Source organism: Nesoenas mayeri (assembly GCF_963082525.1).
Source record: "Nesoenas mayeri genome assembly, chromosome: 1".
NCBI lineage: Eukaryota > Metazoa > Chordata > Aves > Columbiformes > Columbidae > Nesoenas > Nesoenas mayeri.
The window spans coordinates 75,442,167-75,460,026 of NC_137541.1; the positions used below are offsets into that span (position 1 = coordinate 75,442,167).

Genomic DNA, 17,860 nt, shown 5'->3' on the forward strand with positions numbered 1-17,860 from the left:
ATTATATGCTGCACTCTCCGTAAATATAGCTAGGTTCCTTCATAAAGACTAGGAAGGGTTTTCTTACTATGTGCTGCTTCTGCTTGCTCCAGAAGCCATACCAAGTGCTCCTCCTGGAGCGCTGCTTGGTTCCATTATGTTGAACAAAGCCCAACGCAGACAAGCAAGCTCAAACAGCAATGCTGACGTGGCGCAGAAGTTCACACTATGCAGCAGGCGCAGACATAACTTGTGCTTGAAATAGTTTTATGTTCACCCAAAGAACACCAAGATCAAAGACTTAAAGCAAAGCCTGGTACCTGATCTACAGAAACACACCAGGAACATCCACCTTAAAGTTCACCCTAATTTCTCACTCATTCCTTAATGTGCCTCCTCTCATTCTACTCAACAATTCTACCAGAAGAGTTATGAGTGAAGGCATCCCTAACACAACCTTGAGGTAGACAAATCTTTCAGGAATATAAAACCACATTAAATTCCTGGTATTTGCCAATGATGCAAGTGTTGAAGTCATGAATATTGTGAGTTTTCTTCTTCTAATTGCAGATGATGTACATACAGAGTAAGCACACTCTTGTGGTTACAACACAGGAAACTGCATTAAGTGACAGATGATATGGATTCTATTCTATTTCCCATGTGCAAGAACAAACCCTACAGATAAAAAGGAAGAAAGAAAAAAAAGTACTTAGGGTGTGCCTCAGTTACACTACATGAAAACAAACATATAATTCCTTTACCTACCAGGTCATGTTAGAAGGCTTAGTGAGTTCATATGCACAAAGAACCTGGGCTCTTAAGAGGAAAGATGTTAAAAAAGTAGTTAAAAAATTGTTAATGCATTCTGCAAATTCATTATTTAAGATGGCCCCAAAACCTGTAAGGGATGTGGCCCCTTGTTATAGCACTCCGCTGAGCTGCCCATTTGATCAGACCAGACAACCAGTTAACTACTACAGTCAACAGCAGAAAAAGCATTTATCAGTATATTGTAGATTTGGATGGGTGTGTGGCAAGACAAGCAGCTGAGATGTTTTTCACTGTTCCAAGGACAGAGTTGAAGTATTATTCTGACATCAGAAGCTGGAGAAAATATATGGGAAAAGGCAATAGAAAGGACAATTAAATATTAATACACTGCAAGTGGCCAAGTTTGGCGATAACATTTCCAAGTTGAGTTATACTCAGCATTGACAAAATGTTGCTGCTGTGAATCCAGCACAAAGCATTCATTTGAATGACTCCCCAGTCAATGTTTACACAGTCTGTTGCTCATATGCAAATAACATTAATCAGCTGTCTTTTAAAGTACTGATAAATGGACAACATTTGGAAAGTTTTACCAGTTCCCCAGTAAAGCCCTACATGATATCAGAAGTATAGTTTGTCACATTGGTATATAACACAGGGTAAGAGAGAATACTTCTCAATTTCACAAATCACTAGGAAGCAGCTGCTCTGCTATATTCTCTTCACTTCTGAAAATATAAAGAGCACTAAAAATAAAGATAAGGGAGTCTAATAATGTAGTAATAGTACAGAATAAAAACCATTTACATTTGTGATTCCTCAGATGATTAATTATTGCTTAAATTGAGCCTTAAAGCACATTTCAACTTGTACTCATTTACAAAAAGAAAACCAAGTGAAAGCTCTTATTTTAGAAGTACCCCTGGCAGTCTGAAGAGGTCTGTGCAAAAAACAGTACCTTTTACTCCACAGATCAGGCCCCAATTGATATTAAGCCCTACCTACCTCCCTAGCCTAGTTGCATAATAAAAAATTCATTCATCTCCTCGGGTCTAAGATGATAACACAGGAATGGAAGAAAGATCTGGAGGTTAGTCTATATTTTTTTTCATCCCCTTGAGTAAAATTTTGCAAAATAAATCAGTAATAAATTATGGAAATTTCAGCAAATCCTGAAAGCACAGGGAAGCTGCTGTGCTGGCAGCCTCCACAAGGGAAGGTGTACCCTCCCCCTGCCCAATATGCCCAAAGATTTAAAGGTCTCTTGGGGTTCTTACCAAGCCTCAAGCTGCTTTCCTCTCCTTTTGGTTATTCCTCATGTTAATAATGCCAGAAAGCATCTTCATCTTCCAATGAACCAGAGCTCCAAGCTTTATTCTGCTTCTCTATGCAGTGTACCTGCCTCCTAGCTTCCAAGCAAATTATGTTTTGCCCTTCTGAAGTATTTTCCATTCAGACCTCAAGTTACTTTGCAAAACTGAAACATAAAGCACATCATTTTAGCAAAGCAAGTCAGCAATTCTATCACAGCTGGCTATGAAGGAAAGTATTAATAAACAAACCCAGGCCCAATCCTGGGAGGACTTAGAGGGTATATGAGCAAGGAAAGAACTTGACTAGAGAACCCTGCCTTGTAACAAGTGTCTACAGCAGCCTGGGGAACAGACTTCTTCCATCTCCACCCATTTATTAGTAGAAACATATCCAAGATAACATAGAGGCTTACATAGCACTCTCCACATACAGTTCTCAAAATATGATGACAATTTCAATCTGATTTTAGAAACGGGAAAGTGGGGCACAACAAAATTAATCATAGCTGCGAAAATAAAAAGTAATTAAAAAAAAAAAAAGTCAACTGTGCAGCACCATACCAGCATCTGAAGCACAAAGCATAATTTGTAGAAGCTGCCAGAAACCTGAAGGAAGAGCTGAGATATGGAATTGCTGCATCAATCCTGACTTTTACCTTGAGTTTAGTATTACAGTCAGTTCAGCTCAGCACTGGGGAAAGGCAAGCTGTTCCTCTGGCAAGCCTTCATACAGATATGCATTCGAAAAATAAAATGTGTGCACTTATGGAACATAAAAATGCTTTATGGATTCCTATTTTTAACATTAAATGGCATAATGAACTATGGGGAAAAAACTAGAATTACAGCAGGAAAGAGAAAAAAGCTCAGTTGACCTGGGCCCGGGGCTTTTCCAGAGGTGTAACTGCAGCGGAGCTCTGCCCACTCACACTGCTGTTTACACTGGGCCCCGGGGCTTCTGCAGCTGCTATTGAGGAAGCACATTCTTCACGCTCTTCTGGAGAAAAACAAACGGATTCTGACTATGCTGTTGGCAAAACAAAAGGAGTCTGTGAAATCACAAGTTTTTGCATGCACCTGCAGGGATATTTTACTAAGGTGAAGCCAGCAGATTTTATTACTCCTGAAATTTCAGCTGCCATAGGAAACTACTCAGAAGTCACACAGTAGTATGAGAGCATATACACGCATTCAAGGTTGCACAACTAGAAGCCCACCAGGGCCTTGCTTGTACCTTTTTCTGCTGAAAAAATATGTTAACCTCTGTTCTACATGTTGTAGTGGCAGAGTCCTAAATAGTGACTGTCATAGAAGGCAGAAGCAAACACTTCCTAGTGCTTTTTCATTGCCACTGACTACAGAGGATGGTAAAGATGACTGACTGGCTTAGATGCACAACTGTCAAGCACCCAAGGGTACGTAGATGAATCTCGCCTGGCAGCTGATACAATGCCAGCTCTCATTGTGATGTGGCTACCCCGAATTAAGCTTTGGATTTAGCAGTTTACTTCTCCTTATCAGCTCAAAAGCCTGTAAGTGTTGGCCATGTCTACAACACATTTCTCAAGAACTTTTAGAAACCCAGCCTCATCAAGTAGTAGCCCTACAGCAAATGGATGTGACTTACAGGTACAATACGTCCCAAGGGCCAAATGAAGCAAACAAAATAGGTGGCATCCCTCCCCCATCTCCATCTCCAGAAGAGAGCGCTGGACTCTCAGCAGAGGAGGAACAGGCAACTGTCTGTAATGTGGAGAGACCCAGCCCCCACCAAACTTGACAATTTGAATCCAACTGTGATTTGAGCATCTTGTCATTTTCACATCCCTTAACTCTGCGCACCTCACACACAGTAAAAATATTCTCCACATAAAGATCTGGAGCTCTTTATATAGCGTTTGCTAAAAATAACCTCTTTGGAAACATCTTTTGCCAAATGAGTGCCAAAACTTCAAAGGCTGAATTATAACACTGAAATATTTGTAACACAAGTTTGTTACATTTCTTGCAAAGCTCGGCTGGCAGTTGGAAATGGCACCTTTCAGCTCCCAGACATGGTCCAGGCAATAACTGGAAATTGCTCTTTGGTGGCTTACGTGAAATGAGTCAACAGATCTCAGTCCAGCTCTCAATAAATTAGGCACCACATCACAAAAGCATCTGTAAGAGACACTTCCTTTGTTGATACCATTCTAAAGGCCAAGGACTGAATAAGGTGGGGAAAATGAATTATCCTCCCTCAAAATAGCATGTTCCTCCAAAACATTAATTGCTTTTACCTAGCATCTTGGGTGAAAGTATCCCAGTCTGATCTAAGTATTTATTTAAGTTGTCTATGTAATCCCATACTTTCTCAGTAGCGAAACCAAAGACATTCTAACTTTCAACATGCCAGAGCCATGCAAAAGTAGAAAAGATGGCAGGAACATTCCCACCCAACACGCTAACTGCATTTCTGTTTTCTGGAGCCAATAAAAGTTTAAGCATTTTTCTTTAAGAAAATTTAGCATACAAACATAGACTCACCTTGAATAAACCACTCAGTTTCAAGGACTCGCATCATTAGGAATGTTTGCCTTGTCTTTGCCAGTGAAGTGGCATAAAACAAGTAATACAAACTTAGAAAACTAAGTAATGACATTTTAAACTCTGCTTTGAGAAAACAGAGTCATTTTAAGGGATTCAGATAATATGGGATCAAAATCTTCGATCGTAAACATCAGTCTTCATTTCTCAGAATAAATTGCCACATCCCCCTAAAGCACTGTATAAATTCCAGTGAAATAACTTTGCTAGAAAACAAAGCAGTATGTGTCACAAATACAATTCAGAGCAACAGTTTCGAAAAATCATTTGATTGTATTAATTAATTTGAACTTTGTTGCATTTGGATGACACAAAGTAATTCAAGATAAACACATTTAATATTAGGGAACTGGTGCTGCTCAGTGAATTTAGAGATACCGAGTTCAAAGAAAAGAACGCATTTCGTTCAAGGAGGATAAAGTCCTTCTGAGTTTTTGTTTTTCATAAACAGCTGCTAAACCAATTGAATGATGCCTGTGAAGCACACAGGGTCAAATGAGGTCAGTACCTCAAAGAGCACCGGATCTTTCAATATTGAAAAAACACTTACGAAAAGATCTTAATACATTCATATATCCTCACTCTGGCTGCCACTTAAAAAAAAAAAAAAGTCATAGGTATCCATAACAGAGGCTGGATTACCCTTTGTCAGTCTCTTCTCCATCAAAGTTGATGAGAATTACACCACCAAATTCAGTATGGAAAGTAGATTTAGCATCCTATCGATAAAGAGGCTTCTTGCTTAGAAGTAGCATCGACTGAGATACCAAAGAAAGCCAAGAATTACAAAGTAGTGTTTATTTTATCCATTCATTAGTCACTGACAAATACTAATTTAGATCCCATTAATCTGGAAAGCCATTAGAATGCATTCAGTGCAGCTTTCCCATAAGAAGTAGGGTGAGCCAAGTTTTATTTCTGTTAAGTCCTACACTTTTGGTCAAATACAAACTACATTCCTGATCCACCCAAGGAAAAGGGGAAAAGCCATAAGCAGGTGCAGTGCTTGGTTATATCACAAGCAAAAAAGCCCCTATTTCCCTCTCTAGATGTATTAACACATATATGATGGAAACATACTTCTGTAAGTGACTTCATCTTGTAAATCAGATGCTTTGTTGACAAGATGATCATCACCCTTGAATAGAAGGAAGCTGCACCCAAAGCACAGATTCAGACATTCCAGACAGAAGTCTGGCCCTTCCATCCAAGACAAATATGGAGATTCATCTGCACTGCTCTTACAGTGGTTTATTAGTTTGCAATATCTGGAGAGGATTTACTTTATAGTTCAAAGAGAAGGGGGGGCAGCAGGTGGACCTTACTTAACCAACACCTTTATGGTAAAAATCCAGCCCTGCCTTGGCAGTCAGGAGAGAGAAGGAAAGAACTTAGATTCCACAATGACAGAAGCAAATCTCACCATGCAGCTGCATTCTTCAACTGCACACAGACAGAAGCAGATTCACTGTCGCTCTCTAATGTCCTAAGTAAGAATACAGAAGCTTTTATCCTCTTAGTCTGTACGGCAGTGCTCTTTAAAGATGACATGACTGCTTCAGAGCACTTAGGCTAAAGAACCAAGTAAATACATTCATGCTTTGTTTCTCAGACTGAGAAAATTACAGTCAAATAGAAGTAAGAAATATAATGTCAAGACTAGTCTCAAAAATGAGCTTCTACAGGAGAAAAATACAAAGAACGCTAACAGTTAGTTTTCTGGTGGTGTTTTTGTTTGGTTTTGGTTTAGTTTTTTTGTTAGGTTTGCCTGTTTGTTTTTAAAAGAGAAATAGTATAACCAAAATTGTCATCATAATTCTTCTCTTGCAACCTTTACTCCCTAAACAACATAGGCTCATGCCATGCCCAGGGGTCAAAATCTGATTCTCAGATTGGACTGTAAACAAAATTGAAATTGGCTTTATAAATATTACTGCTTGTTTAATAAAAAGGGCAGAAGGAAAATTAGCTAAAATCACTTATCTTTATTAGAGTACGGCCATTTCCCCCCAATTATGTCATAATTACTTCCTTTTTCATTTTTGAATTTCCACTATTATTTCAATCCTTTCAAATGCAGTGACCTAAAGTACACATGAAAAAATGGATATGTACCTATTAATTTTTTCCTAAATGTTACTCTTGATTGAAAAGATTATTTAAATAAGCAAAATAACTTTCTGCTTTGTAAAACAGATAACAGCCAAGCATATTTCTTCATTGTACCCTCATCATAGCCAGAGTTCTGCATCTTCCTGATGAGCCAAGAAGGTGAAGGCAGCAGCACTTTTGGCAGGCTCCAATGAACCCCTTTGGTAGTTTCCAGCAAAAGTGTTCAGCAAAGTCATTCTGTCAGCAGCCAGGCTGGAGCACAGGCTGTGAGCAGCAGCTGAAATCAATGCTGTAGGTCAGGGTATATTCAGACGTGAGATTCTCTTATCTCTTGTTTGGGTGATATTACATTCATCTATTTTTCCTGGACACTGAAAAGGATTTGTTCTTCTTTTATCATTTGGCACTACACAATTGGCTTACATCTCTGTGAGCAGAAGCAAAGAGTTAACATGAATCAGGTGCCCTCTGGGATTAAATGGGGCTTAAAGGTATCCAAGTGTGAGCCTAACACTTTGGAGTTATGAATGAACCAGAGCTGTCAGAGACAGCTTAGAGCAAGCAGCACTGTGATAGCAAGGAACATGCAGGTTGTGCTCTGACACCTCCTGAAAAAACAAGTCACCCTACGCTAACACCAGCCCCACTGATGTTGATCAAAGGAATTGGGATTAGATCTGCAATTCAACCAGTCAACTTGAATATCCACGTATTGGTTAGCCCACTAACACATCCATGATCTGAGATTCACAGCACTGTCAGGGGGATTGATCATACCAGCACAACATTAATTTCACACTCCTCGCTGTGACAAAGCCCAGCGCAGTACATCTTGGATGATAAGAGGACACATCACCTTTCCTGTGACAAGAAATTTTGATACAATTTCACTTGCATCCAAATTACATCCTAGGTGTAACCAACCCTCCGGAAATGCCAAGATTTGCATGCTCAGACTGATTAGCTGGTAAACACATTATAACTCTCACCTGGGCAGCTCCATTCTTCCATATATTACTACCACGTCAGCACAGCTGAAATCCAAGTTTTCATCCCACACACTTGTTTTTCTGTAACACTATCTTAGCTACATGGCCTCAAATCTTTGAAGACAACTTTGCATTTCCTTGTGCACCTGGGGCTCACAGTGACTTCAGTGGGTTCCTTCTTGTTGCAGGAATGGATGAATGTTGCCTGTAAACACTGGTAACTACTGAGAACTAGAGCCGGTCAAAAAGTGGTGCATGCTCTGATACTAAGGAAAAAGGTAAAAAATTTTCCAAATTCTTTAAAGGTTTGCCAGCAAAGCTTGAACATCTAAAGTATTCCACTTTATTCTTTTCCTTTTATCACTGCCTCATGAGGAAGAGACAGGGAGGGAAAAGAAAGAAGTGGAAAAAGATTTAACAGGAGCAGGAAGGAATTCCCTTCTCTACTCCCTTCACCTTCCAAACCAAAATAAATGATTTTGTTTTTTCCAGATCTTTATCTCACTTCAATCTAAAAGCTGTTCTTCTCAAAATCTTATAATAAATTACCCACAATTCATTTTCTTACCTGAAACTAGTTTTGAAGATGATTGTTCCTGATACTAGAGCTCATCACAGCTCAATGATTTCCACCCTGTGGTCCACAGACTCTGTCAGCAGTGTGCAGCTTGTCAATGGGACAGGAGTGATTTTTAACCAAAGGTGCATGATGGTCTGGGAGCATGTTGTGGCTTGACAGTAGTCTGTGGTTTGCTGAACTTGAGAACCACAGCCTCAACTTCTGTTGCTGTCTAACCACTCCATGGCTTGTATAACTCAACCTTAGAGACAGCCGTAACACTCAGAATCAACTGAAGAATATCGGGAGACCTTCAGTTTCACAACTCTCTCTTCCAAGCAGATACCAGTGGTGAATTATATTCATCTTTTGTATCACATACACGTTTTTATTTTCTCCTATGAGGATTCTCCTACCTTCCCATCATTAAATGTTTAATGTAATGTCTGTATTCTGCACTTCGTGCTTTTCAAATACTTCAAAAGAGTCTCTGCTCTATAGATTCTTATACATCTTACTGTCATTTTGGCTGACTTCAAGTTCACTCAGTTTCTAGTTAGAATGATTCAAACCATAAACAATTTACAGGATATTGCTCCAGGTTTTCAACACTTTAAAAAAAAAAAAAGAAAAAAAAAAAGAAAAACCAAACCAAAACACTCTTAAGGTAATACTTATGCAACTTAGCCAGGCTAAGATGCTCACATGACACATATATCACACGAACTCTCCTTTTCTGTTAAATGAAACTCCCAGAGAAGATAAACAGGATGGAGTAGGGAAAGAGTCTCCATACAGAAACTAATCATATAAAATAACCCATCTAATACACTTAATATTAAATGGTCATTCTACACACTTTATATTAAATGGTCATTCTACACACTTTGCTCACAAGAGATTTGAGAGGTGAATTTACAGAGAACTGTTTTAATATACCTTGCTTCTCTGCTCTTAGTCATTACCTCCCTGGTCATTCTACACACTTTGCTCACAAGAGATTTGAGAGGTGAATTTACAGAGAACTGTTTTAATATACCTTGCTTCTCTGCTCTTAGTCATTACCTCCCTAGACGCTACCTATGCCTGTTAAGATTGTAGAAGGACTAAACAATAAGACTTTACTAGAAATTGTATTTAGGATATAACCAGCATCATTTTGTTTTGTTTCCAGCCCCATAAACTTGAATGTGACCATTTTATTTTCTACAGCATTTGCAGAAATCAAGATTCATGCTGTAATTAATTTCATGAAGTGAAGGAAATAATTTATTTTTAACTGTAAGTAGGTAGTTTAATTTAGTAAGAGAAATTTTTTCAGGCACAATTAAAGTTTTGATTTACAGAAATGAAATATGGTAAGTCAGTCATGAAGAATATCAACTCGCCTGCTCAACCAGAGTTATTTACCACTTCAGTGGACTAAGCAAGCACAAACAAAACCAACAAAACCCACCAAAGATGTATGTTAATGACATCAGAAGTTACAGAATTCCTTTCTTTCACCTCAACAGTCAGAATTCATTATGATGCACTTAACTGCTTTCCAAGACATGCCACTGTTAAGATCTGCACCAAAAGACAACCTTAGTTGGTAAGTCTCACCAAGTGTATTTGCTACACAAATATCTGTTAACCAAAGGCTAATTAGGCTCCACTAATTAGGAATGTGCTTTAACAGTTGGCTGTTACATGTTTGTAACAGCCATGTCTTTCATTACTGTATGAGCACAGAGCTCATATGCAGAACACAAAAGTCTCTTAGAATTCCAGATGTTAGTGCTTGTTAAATTATACTTTTATTTGTTGTTAAATGGACTTCATATTCAGTTTCTACAGTTTGCAAAACACAGGTACTCCTATTAAATCCTTACCTTGTCATTGAATTTTGTTTCCTTTCCTGCTCTGCCAATCACTAAATACCACAAAATAGAAGAATCCAGTTATCTTTAACTTCAAGAAACAACAACTGCCTTTAAACAATGCAGTACAATGCTTTTGTCTGGGGAGCTACTAATATAAGCTTTCCTCTTCATACAGGACTCAGCATGCTAAAAATTAGTGACATTTTAAGTGGAACAATTCTTTCATCATCAGGCTGATTTTTGGCTGGCATTCTGGTTACCTCCCTTATAAGGCACCAGTGAGAGGGAAGGGTTAGAAACACATTATGCAACTGTAAAACACATTATGCACTGTAAAAAAAAAAAAAATTAAAATAAATTTTAAGAAATGTCTGTGATAAAACATTTTTTTTCCAACATTCAAAGCAATAAAAAAGGAACCTGATGCCATTGGACTAAGGTCTGCTATTTCTACCTGGTTAATTTGGAAAAGGGAATTTTTGCTGAAAGGCTTTCTCAGTTATTATGGGAAGAAGTGGAACACTTAAGCCTATGAGCTGCTCCTGCCTTCTCCACTTTTTAGTTCAGATTTAGCTAATCAGTCAAAGAGGTAGCTCTGCACTGGGAAATAAAGGGGACATACCAGACCACATCTGCATCCTGTCACCCTCTCCTCTGTGCTCCATTTTGACACATGAAGTGATTAATCTAAGTCCAGCTTCAAACAACAGTAAAGGGCTGCTGCGGCCAGGTAATCTGCACGTTGGCTAGCTTGCACAAAACAGCCCTCCTGCAGATCATGCAATCTTTAGGAATTTGACTATCAATTCAGCTATAAGCAGGTGGTGTTGTAGGGGCTTTGTTTGGTTTGTTGCCTTTTTTTTTTTTTTTTTCCCTCCTTCACTCATGTACTCATAATGACACTGAGACTTTCCACCAAGAGAAGCTACAGCTGTTCTTGTGTTCCAGGGCAGTCGAGTCAGGTCTCTCTCAATATTAAATCCAGCTCTACTCATTCTGGAAAAAAACAAAGTAGAAGACAGTGATGTGTGGGAAAGGTCTGCCTTATCAAGTGATCTCCCACAGGTGACTAGGCTCAGATTGTCAGTAGAGCTGGCAAATTCAAGGTTTGCATACATGACAGAAGCAAATCTACCACAGAAACAAATGCTGCCCCTGGAAAACCCACAGAGCAGACTCAGTCTCCAAACTGGCAGTGGTCTGGCAGGATGAGGACCTATCTGTCCTCTCTGGGGATTCTCAGCAACACTGACAGAAGGTTGTGGTAGAGCACAAGTGTGCTAGATAAGCTGTCTCACTCTCTGTTGCATCAGGGAGATGGAGTGTAACCTTGTACAACCAGAAGAGTCCCCTAAGCACACACAGCTCCCCACTTTGGGCAAGCTACTTCTGTCAAGCAACTTTCCTTTGTTGTTTGCATCCTTTTAAACAACTAGCTTCAGGGTAGTCATCTGTCTCACTGAAATGATGACCTTCATTCCACATCCCACATCCCCCAGTTTAAACTCTTGTGTAAGTAAGTTGACTGTATTTTAACTCTTACGGCTCATGACCTAATATCTTCATTTTGATTGCATCCAACTGAAGTACAACCGTATTTCTCATAAGCATTATTCTAATATAGTGGCTCATAAAAAGGGCCCTAGATCAAGTACTTCTTTCTGGTAAGATACCTCCTTGAGTAAAGTTTTCTAAATGTTTGTCTGGGGGGTGGTTTGCTTGGTTTTGTTTTACTGTAAGGAGATATAATATCTAAAATTTCTTGGCACATTTTATAAATGCAGTAGTAGTGCCTTAATGTGACATTATACACAGTACTCTCAGAGAATTGTCAAATGCTGTCTTTATTACATAGAGTAGAAAAAGATCTTTCAAACAGGTGAAAGGTTGTGAGACAACAAAAAGTTTTTTTGTCTCCAAGGAAGGAAATTTAACGAATTCCAACATGCCGAGATCTTTGCTACATTTGCAGCTCCTCTACAGCATGTCAACGATCACAGGGTCAAACTCTGGAACACAAGAGACATAGCTAAGGTAAGTTACAATACAATGAACATTCTAAACGCAGTTCCTCTCCTCCCTGTATAGATCCAAGTTATCCCCTTACTTCCTCCCTCCCATTCATTCTGCCACCCATGATAAACTCAATCTGTTTGCACAGCCTGTTCACTTAATATTGTCTGTTCCTTGTTACTAAAAGATGAAGTTGTCTCTCTTTTCACTGCTTCATGAGATTCTTGCTCTTGTGAAGTTACATAAACCCAGACTACCATTTAATCAGCCATTTTTCCCTTTTACTACTTAAAATATATAATTCAACTGTTCCTTTGACAATCAAAATCTCGTAAGTAGTCTTCTGATGCAAGTTTATTTTATTACATTAGAATTCTAGGTATCTGCTTTCCTCATATTCTATTCAGTTGCAATTCATAAAACCATATGTCAGCTAGCAAATTGCAAGTTTGTAGGTATAAATATTAAAGACATACATCACAAACTAAGTCCCAAATTTACAGTTCAAACCTAAATGCAAAATCCAAAGTCAAAACTACTGAGAAACCAGAAAAACAGATACTATTATTTTCTGATCTGCTGTTTTCCTCTGTTTTTCTAATCACTACAAAGTATTGGTATATTAATTCAAGCTTCACTAAATTACCTGATTTCACAAGTGAAAGACAGTATTGACAACTGCTCATTTTAATGCTTTCCATGCTGATCAAGTTATTTATGACAAAGAAAATAAGTTATTTTCAATAAATCAATTTCCCCCTCACCCCAGTCCCTGTTTTGTTTTTATTGTTGTCAAAGAAAAATGTTCTATTGTTTCCTCATGCAGATGGAGGAGCAGTGGGACTGCCAGAAGTTATTGTAGAGTTTTAGACTACAAAGCTGCAGGACTTTTAAAACCTATCAAATTATCAAGTCTAGTCTTCTGGTTTTGGCAGGAGCTAATCTGTCATCCTTTAAAAAAAAAAAAAAAAAAAAAAAAAAAAAAAAAAAAAAGAATTCCCCACCTTACACACAGTTCAGCATATAAATTCATATCATGCACTAAATAACTCTTCCCTAAGTTCATACCCCATAACATTAGATTGGTTTACTCTCACTGTTACATCTTTTTGCACAACAAGAGATGTTATTTAGTGACCAGACTTTGAAAACCCTGCATCAACCCATCCCAAAGAATTAGACTTCAGCCAGTTATTTATCAAACCCCCATTTTCATGCTACAGTAATGCAACTGTTACTGATGCCAGGTCTGCTCTAAGTGCAGCTATATGTTGAAGTAAGCTGCAAATAAGAGAAGATTAAATGATTTTGTGGACAATAGTATGTCTGATTTATGTTAACTGTCATTACCCTAAGACACATAAAAAGCCTCTTTCTGGAGGACTAAAAGCAAACCATTTACCATATAATATCATCTGAGTAGTCTTTGTGCTGATGAATACTGTGTTCAGAGAAGTAACTCTTTCCATTGTAATTTACATGCCTAACCTGCGTCTCCTAGAATACAAATATTGAAGTTTATCAATTTGCTTTACATTTTAACCAATCCTCAGCTTAAATTTGGTGGGAAGAACATTTTTATTTGAATAAATGTGAACCAAGTGAAAACTGAATTTATGGGGAAAAGAAAAGTTTTAAAACTAAGGCAAACCCGTTGCCTAGGCAGATACAGTGGACAAAAACAGGGCTTCTCAAACTCTGATTAAGCTCCTTGTGGTCAGTAAAGGACTCAAGAGAGATACCAAACTACAGCAGATAAGTTATTAAATATTTCTACCCACTAATCAAGCTTCAGGGTCATACAGATACATGAGCCAAAAGGAGTCTACACAGAAGTCCTGAAAAACAATACCAACAACATTACAAGCTCAATATGAGTGAACCAGTGTGCTGCTGCAGCAAAGGCCAACAGGATGCTGGGCTACATCAACAAGGGCATCACCAGCAGAGATAAAGAAGTAGTTATCCCACTCTACTCAGCATTTGTCAGGCCACACCTGGAATACTTTGTTCAGTTTTGGTCCTTGCTATTCAAGAAAGATGTGGACAAGCTGGAGAGGGCCCAGAGAAGGGCCACAAAGATGATCAAAGGACTGGGAAGCTGCCATACAAGGAAAGGCTGAGAGAACTGAACTTGTTCAGCCTTAAGAAGGTTTAGGGGAGACCTCATCACCACGTTCCAGTATTTAAAGGGTGGCTAAAAGGATGGAGACTCCCTTTTTACAAGGAGTCACATGGGAAAAACAAGGGGCAATGAGTACAAGTTACTCTTGTGAGATTCCAATTGGACACAAGAGGGAAATTTTTCACTCATAGAACAATCAGCCATTGGAATAATCTCCCCAGGGAAGCGGTGGATTCCCCAGCATTGGACACTTTTAAGATTCAGCTGGATAGGGTGCTGGGCCAGCTTGTCTAGACTGTGCTTTTGCCAAGAAAGGTTGGACCAGATGATCCTTGTAGCCCCTTCCAACCTGGTATTTTATGACTCTGTGAACAGCTAGGCAAATCCATGCATGCGAGAACTTGATCCAGTGTGCCAACCCATATCATTCCAACCCATGAGATGCTCACCAGGGACTCCACTAAGGAGGACCCTCAGAGGTCAGCACCAGAAGGCTTCAACAAACAGGTTCCACAATGCATCATTTGACAGAAATGCAAAAATTCTGTTCTTGCAGGAAAATTCTCACATTGTGCATTGACAGCATAGGGGCCTCATGCAACTGCGCTGCAAGTTAATAGTAGGGCATGGGTGTGTTTTTAAATATTTATTTCTGCTGTTTTTTGCAGAAAGTTAGTAAAACATGATGCCTATCCACTGTAAATACTTGCTTCTGAATTTTGTTTAGCTAGTGGTTTGGGGGTTTCTCTTCCCCTGAAAAGTCTGAGATAGAAAATGTTCAAATTTCGAAAATTTTTTAAGCCCTGTTAAGCATTAATATTTCAATTGAATGTATATTATGCCATGCACAGGGTAATAAACAGCCAAGTTACTTTCACACAACTATGGAACTTTGCCTAATTCCAGACACCTTTTAACAAAACAAGAACACATGTCTACATATAGCACAGAAGATAAAACTGCATCAGTTAGATACAGTAACAGATTTTTCACATGCAACGATTGTGGCCACTGCTTATCATCTCCCCAGTTAGTAGCCTACGGACTATTTTCTTAGTATTTCAGTTAACTGCTTAGAGTACAATTAAAACTGATACTGTTTCATCCCTAGAGTTCCTAAAACCTGCTTTCATTCCACATCTTTTAAGATTTCTGTGTGTATTCAGGCATCTTTTAGGGAACATACATAATGATCCAGTTAAATTTTTTAGTATTATATACTCCAACAAACACGATCCCTCTACTCCAAATGACTTCAAAAAATTGTAATCAAAACACTGAGTCAGCATATGTGACAAAACGCAACATCTGTGGTCTTCAAAATAAATTTCATATCTCTTCCGCAAAGAGCAAGCAAACCAACATCAATCTAACCCACAAAATATCTAGGAAAAACTTTTCCTAAGCCAAACTTCAGTGCTGAGTTTTATTCAGAGGCTACAGAAAGGCTCGTTTATTCCTGTTCTGGATTTTGTAACAGGAAAGCAGGTACGCAACATCAGTGGAGGTAGCTTTTAAGCATGCATGTGAACTCTATTATTCTAAGCCAAGACGTTTCAAACCAACTAAAACCAAATAAAACCAGGAGACACCCCATGTTTCTTAGCATTTCACTTCTACCTTAGTCACTGTAAATCGCCTAAAGACACAGACCACGAGCAGGACTGTCCAATTACGGGCCCAATCCAGAACTCCTTTGAATCAGGGAAACAAAACGTTACAAAAGCAGGTTTTGGATTTGCTCATCTGAGAGTGGAAATTTATGAGGTTTTGCCTTTTTTTTTTTAAGCGCATTACAAATATATTTTTGTCCCTTTAATTACTTATTTTTAAAGGGGGAAGGACATCCTCAAGGCAAGTTATCTACCGCGGGTACACCCCGCACCACCTCACGATCTCCCGCCGCACCTGAGCCTGACGCTCACCGCGCACAGCACCGTACCCACACACGCCCGGCTTCGCCTCCCGCCCCGCCAAACGCCGAAACCTGCCCGCCGAGCTCCTCTCTTCCTTGGCCGTCGCCACCGCCGGCGGGGCACCCCCGGCCCCCCGCAATCCCGCTCGCCACACCGGCCCCTCAGCCCGTGCCGCCCAATGGCCAACCGCCGGGGGCGCGCGGGGCAGGGAGCGCGGCGCGAGCCCAACCGTCCACCCCTCGCGCGGGGGAGATGGAGCGGGCGGCGGCGGCACCACAGAGCCTCGCCGGCTGGCGGGCAGGCGTCCGCCCCGGGGAGACGGGCGAACTCGGGCAACTTGGGCCGTCTAGTTGGAGGCGGCAGCCCCTGCCAGCTCGCCGGCTTGGCCGCTGGGGTCAGGGGGAGAAGGCACCTGAGGGGCAGCGCGCCGGAGGCAAGCGGGCAAACTGCCCTGGCGGCTCCCGAGCTGGGAGCCGCCCCCACGTCCTCCTGCCTCCTCCCCGGGCTGAGCAGCCGCCGGGGTTAAGGCTGTCCTCCTTCAGACTCTAAGCTATGGCTGCTCCTGCTGCCTCACGGTGGGGGGGAAGGAAGGAGGCGAGGGAGATTTCCAGTCTCCGATGACAGAGTCCCTTCTCCCGCCGCACCACGCCAGCGGAAGGCTGCTCCCCCGCTGCCGGGGAGAGGGCTGGGCCGAGGGCTGCCCCCGGGGCGGAGGGCTGCGCCGGCTCCCCGCGGCACTCACCTCTCCGCGCCGCCCTCCCTCCCGCCGGCTCCTCGCTCGCTGCCCGCAGTCGGCGCCTCTGCGAGCACAGCCCCCTCCTCCGCGCTAATGGCAGGAGGAGGAGGGCGGTGGGAGGGCCCCGGCGGAGGGATGTTTACCCGGCGGCTCTCGCGAGAGCCCGGCGCCGCCGAACCGGACCGTGATTGGCCGCTCCCGCCGCCCGCCAGCGGCGTGGCCCGCCCCGCCCCGGCCCGCCGGCAGGTGCCACGGGAGTCTGCGAGCCCCGCGTCCCTCGGGTCGGGCATCTCGGCTGCGCTTCCTGCTTTCTCCTTCACAACAGCCGAAAGTTCCCCGGGGTGGAGCGGCCTCGCCGCCGGCTCTTCGCAGAGCGCAGCCGCTGCCCCGGCTCCCCGCGGGCCGAACGGGCTGCCTTTCCCTTCAGCCTGAGCAGCCAGCTTAGACCTTCGCTCTCAAGAGGCTCTGGTGGCGGAGGTTCACCGAAGGGCTTGTAGTTGTGGAGGGCACTGTTAAACTTGCTTTCAGCATACCGAAGCGCCCAGATGCGCAAGCAGAAGACAGCAGGATTAACTGGAAATAGCACATTTGCAGGTCTTTTGCTTTTATATCTTTCCGTCCCACCACCGAAGTAGAAGGGTAAGGATGTTAACGCAGGCAGAAGATAGTGAAACCCTACTGTGATTTTAGTACTACCTGACTATAAAACGAAGCAGCAGCACTTAATGGAGAAAAGCGTAAGGATGCAATGATACTGATTTCTTACAAAGCCAGCCATGCAGAAGGCAAATCTCTGAGCTCAGATTGAAGAATGACAAGGTACAACTGTCTTCTGCTTCTGTAACAATATGCAATGTGTGGAAGCTAGTTAAAGTTTGTCCTAGTGTCATCAC

The 17,860-nt window shown here is 41.3% G+C and overlaps 1 protein-coding gene across 3 annotated transcripts in view; it reads right to left on the reverse strand.

Annotated features, from left to right (window-relative positions):
* STK38L (serine/threonine kinase 38 like) overlaps positions 1-17,061 on the reverse strand; it is a 52,766-nt gene extending 35,705 nt beyond the window's left edge. For 2 of the 3 annotated variants that reach the window (XM_080352024.1, XM_080352020.1), the window contains exon 1: positions 16,974-17,061. The gene's annotated coding sequence lies outside the window, so the exon portion shown is untranslated. Of the gene's footprint in view, positions 1-2,030; positions 2,040-16,973 lie in introns of those variants that run through there. The other variant, XM_080352023.1, reaches the window with a different exon arrangement.
* Between the last annotated feature and the right edge of the window lie 799 nt (positions 17,062-17,860).